This window comes from Echinops telfairi, unplaced genomic scaffold, assembly GCF_000313985.2.
Source record: "Echinops telfairi isolate 266 unplaced genomic scaffold, ASM31398v2 ScPeMD7_2;HRSCAF=8, whole genome shotgun sequence".
In the NCBI taxonomy this organism is placed as follows: Eukaryota; Metazoa; Chordata; class Mammalia; order Afrosoricida; family Tenrecidae; genus Echinops; species Echinops telfairi.
The window spans coordinates 55,525,761-55,530,875 of NW_022103898.1; the positions used below are offsets into that span (position 1 = coordinate 55,525,761).

General features: G+C 43.6%; 1 long non-coding RNA gene across 1 annotated transcript; it reads left to right on the plus strand.

Moving 5' to 3' along the window:
• The first annotated feature begins 53 nt into the window (after positions 1-53).
• Positions 54-4,301, plus strand: LOC123521692. Its single transcript, XR_006680073.1, has 2 exons — positions 54-221; positions 651-4,301. It is a non-coding gene; the product is annotated as an uncharacterized LOC123521692 (long non-coding RNA).
• The last annotated feature ends 814 nt before the right edge of the window (positions 4,302-5,115 follow it).

Consider the following 5,115-nt stretch of genomic DNA (forward strand, 5'->3'; position numbering starts at 1 on the left):
GTTCCGCCGCCGACCCGGCAGCCGCAGCCCCAGCCCCAACCGCAGCTCCACCCGCAGCCACAGCCCCAACCCCAGCCGCTCCACTCCTTTCCGCATCCGCACCCGCACCCGCACCCGCACCCACATCCGCACCCACAGTCGCTCTCGCAATCGCACGGTCACCGGCTTCTCCGCAGCACCTCCAACTCTGCCTGAAGGGGGCAACACCCGGGCCAGACGCGGTAAGGGCCGGGCGACTCTAACAAACCGGGCTTTGAGACTAAAGAAGGGATGGGCGAAGTGGAGGGGTGGGTGGAGGAGTCTGACCATGAGTTTGGCTCTTGGGTGGAGAATGAAAAAAAAAAAATCCCCAAGTTTCTAGGAAGGTGGAAAAATGGGAAGCAAGCTGGAGATAGGAGAGTCCCGGGCAGCGAGGGGGAGAGGGAGTGGGCCGGGTGGGCAGGCACCTCGAGTCGCCTCCCCACCGGACTTGTTGGGTGTTGTGCACCGTAACTGCACCGGCGTCCCAGCGCTTCTCGATGGTGTCTGGGTAACTCGAGAACCTCCCTGCTGGGTTTCTGAGCGAGTCTGGTCTGTCAAGCTGGCCCCGAAAGAACTGGATCCGGGAAGATCCTGAGCCACCCACTTCATTCCATGTCATTTCTTTCCAGGTTCTGAGGATTTGAGGAAATGGGACCAGCACATTTCTATTGTCTTCACTTGATCGAAAACGAAAGTCTCCCGGCCCTTCCCCAGATCCAGTAGTGTGGACATCACCCAGCTTGCGATCTCCTTAGTTTAACAAACTTCATCGAGATGCAGGAAACGATTTCAGTCAAGACTTTTATGAACCTTTGAAACGATCTTCTAGTATGGTGGACCTTCTAGGAGCGATGATGTACTGTAATTTTATTTTAATGTATTTTGATTTATGATTATTTATTAGTGTTTTTTTTAATGCTTGGTTCTAAGACGTTTCTGAATGTAGGCCATTTCCCAAGAAAGAAACCTTATGTTCAAAAAAAACGTGTTCCCTAGTAAGTCCTAATTTTGGAAAAGTACAAGGGCGGTGGGGGGGAAACCATTAAGAACTCATTCATTATTCTTAGGGCATTTTCAGAAGGTCGGATACTTTCATTGTTACATCAGGTGGTTGAAATTAAATTCTTGTGATGAGTTTTTTTTGTGGAGTTTTTTCCCCCCCCTTTAGCCACATTTATGTAGAATAGAGGTCAAAAGAAGCAAAAAGGTTCCGAATTGTATGTAACTGTGGAACTCTAATGCTCAAGCTGCTGCTTTTTTAAAGGATCTCATTAGCAATGGTTTCTGGTTTCAGAATCCCATTTAAAGTATAATTCAGCTCATAGCAGTATAATGGCATCTTGACCATGTGTTGTAGGAGAAACCTTGCTTTTACCTTGTGTGTGTGAAGAGTTTAATAAGTTCTTTTGACTGTGATTTATGAGTATCAGTGCATTCGGTGTCTTCTTTTTTAAGAAGTAGTGAGGGGTGGGAAAGAATCATTTCTCTTGAGAGAACGTGTTTGCCCCTTGCAGGCTGTCGCTACCGCTCTCCAGGAGCAAGAGCTCATACACGACTTGAACCACATTTCCCGGTCCTCTGACTTCATTGTAGAAACACACTGGAGAACATACTGCGTTTAGATACTTTTTGTAAAGATTTAGAAGGATTTGGGGTCATAACCTTCAGTTTTGAGAATGAAAACAACGTTTATCAGCAAAACCAGCGGTGTTGGTTTTTATTAACTGAGAAATTTGAGGGTTATGCATTTTGTTGCCAGGTTAAGCAAACTCAAGGCATTGAAAAGGGCAGCCCTAGAAAAACACTTGGTTTTCAGTTCAAAAGGAGCCCACTGCTCGCCTTGTTTTAGAAGCCACTTATTTAGGGATCTTGGGGAATAAAAGGAGGATGTGCTTTTGAAGGTAGAACAAATGGTCTTCTGTGTTAAATCAGAAGGATGGTCAGAATCTGCACATGCAGATGAGAGCCATAGATGATGCCCGTCCTTTGGGCTTTAAAATCCATTCCTATCTGCATGCTTTTAGGAAAAGATCTCTTGAGTTTTCCAAGACTTTTCTATGTAAAAGTCTTGGTCAGGATTTTTCTAGCGTTCATTCTGGAATGATCAATATCAGGCCAGTATTAAGTACTTTAGAGATGAAAACAATTGCATTTTTGGAGCTATCTTTATTCTTCCTGCAGCTAGAAAGGAGTTTCAAGGTCAAATGATTTTTTTTTCATGTTACATTTAAATGATGAAATTTTAAGGTCACAACTCATCCCAATAGTGGGGAAAAGGAAAACTAGTGCAGTGGTGAACAGAGGCTGTTTTGATTGCAGATGGTGAAGATACTCTGCTGAGGTTTAAAATCATAGCTATCTGATGCTTAGAGAACCCAGTGCAAGGAGACTTCTTAAATCTGGTTCAGTTTCCTTACAACTACTGTACTTTTGGGAGAATGACCCATAAATAGTACTGCAGTTGTAATACAATAGGTCATCATAGCCCAAATTAACAGGCTCCCCCACCCCTAGATGAAGGCTTTTCCTTCCAAATCCATGTGCTTAAAAAATTCAAAACAAAACCCACATTAAATACCTTTAAGTTAAATTTCAAGTAGCTTCTTAAAAAGGCATTTATATGTTGTTAGCTTTCATATAGGGCTAGGTGGTCTCACTGTCAAAAATATGCCCAGGCTCTCTCCTAGCTGCTGGAATTCTTTTTCCTCTCAGCCATGGTTCATAATGGACTCACCACTATGCTGGTTTCTGGTCTTTGCTCAGCACGTGCACCTTGTTCAGCGGTGATATTAATGCTGGGTGGTCTCACTGTGGTTCTGTAGGTCAAAAACCCTGACATTCCATGATGGTGAGACCTCTGCATTAGAAAAGAGGGAAATAGGGTGTTTTCTGTTGTTTTGACATTTGTAAATTATTGTGATTAGATCATTTTCCCAGAGCACAACTCCCTCAAAACTAAAACAGGACAACCAACTGAAAAAAGCAGGCATGCTTAACAAAACAGAATAGAAGGACAACATTCGAATCACTTGTCTCAGTGGCTTTATTCTACCTGTAAGGAAATTATGATACCTGCCCTAACAAACCACCAAAGGTATCATGAGATCTGGCAAATTAGCTTGGGGGGGTGGGGTGGCAGGGCCGGGGAAGGTAAAAATAATTCTTTAAGCACAAGACAGTAAGGAACAAAAGGGCAGGTCCAATAGAAAACCCATGCTTTACACTAACATAAAATGTAAGAAACTAGAAAGTTAAAGAGAATATCCCATCTGGATATTGGACTTTTGTCCTTGAACTTGTGTTGGCCTACTTAGTGATCACAATAACTATTTGATGAATGACTGAAAGAGGGAAATGTAACTCCCAAGTGCCTGGCAGGTGGTTTCTCTTGGTTTAGTGCTCCATGTACTGTATTCATGTCCTCTGAGAAGTAGCTCATACTAGGCTAAGGATTTCCAGGAGCCTCTTACACATACTATCCTAAAATGGAAATCCACTATACGAGGAATGCTGAGGTCAAGGTAATAGCTGCCGATTCTGATTTATAGGACTGGTGGAACTTTGGCTGTGAGATAAGCACTAGGTGGCTAACCACAAGGTCAGCGGTTCAACCCACCAACTGTTTAGAGGGAAAAAGATGAGACGGTCCCAGTAAAGATTAGAGTCTCAAAAATCCTAAGGAGCAACCCCTGTCTTACGGGGTTGCTATGAGTCAGAATGAACGTGGTGACAGTGAGTTTGGGTTTTATTTAGCCTCTATGGAAACATATTGCTGCAGTTTTCTCAGAAGTTGCTGGTAGGTTTGAACCACAGCTTCAAACCATTTCACTTCAGTTTGGCTACGTGCTGCGATCTTAAGCTGTAGCTGCTGATTCAATATATCTGGGGTGGGAAGGCTGCTTGAAGAAGTGAAATGACCTGGTTGGAAGTGCCAGCCTTTCTGTTAGCAGTGGAGTGCTTAAGCACTGTGCTACTAAGGGCTCCTCATAGTGGTTATCACTCTTTCAGGAGGACCATCCCCCCGCCCCGCCCCCCCCCAGAGAGCAAGTCAGGGTTCTTTCACTATGTGGAAATCAAGCCAATTTGATCCCGGCACTAAACCGATGGGTAGGGTGGGTTAGAGGGGGGAGAAGACCCCTTATCACTTAATTAAAGGCATTTTCCTTCCATGTGGATATTGTTAAGATGAAGAGCCAAGATAAAGCCTGTTGTAAATCCTCTCTGTCATCACATAACAAAGCCTCTGTCTTTCTATTAAAGATCCCCAATTTAAAATCTGACCCGAAAAGTGCTGTCAGTGTGTGAGTTCAGACACAGCGCTTGCTTTTTTCCCCCAGGGAAAGAGGTTTAGCTGGGCTCCAGGTGTTACAGGAGGACCATGTTCAGTAGCTGGTTAGAAGAGGGGGTCTGGGGGAGCCTGGAGCAGCAATTAGAGCTTTGTGCAGTGAAGTTACGGAGCTTCATTTTTAATTCATCAGTGATTCAAGAGAAACATACCTATTTATCTAAAGCAAGATGTAGGCTTTGTGGAATTGTGTTGGATGGGTTTTTAAAAACTGCTTTTTAAATTCTTTTTTTCAACTTTTTATTATGGATTTGGTGGTGATCAGTTCAGATAATCCATTTTTTTAAAAAAAGATGATCCATTTTGTATTCAACAACTTAAACAATTTATCAAGCCCTCCCTTGGAATAGTATCTTCCTCTTCACCCAAGTGAACACCTGCCTATCCTAGCCTTTCCATTTCGTTCCCACTGGCCACAGGTATCGTCAAAGTCTGCTTCTTTTGTTGTGGAAAACCTTTGCCAATGTTCCTTTATGACAGTGGTCTCATACAATATTTGTTCTTTTGTGACTGACTACTTTCACTAGCAGAATATTCTCCAGGTCCACCCATGCCTGCCTTCTCAATTCTCAACTGTTTTGAAGAGGGATCTTTGGATCTGCAGATTTACATCACACGATTGCATGATAAAATGGTTTTGGAGCCCAGGACCCAACAATTTTCTTAGAATTTCTAATGAAGGAAATAGAGGAGTTCTGGGCCCTTAGAAGCATTTGCATAAACACTGGTGGCGCCAGCTACTTAGTGCC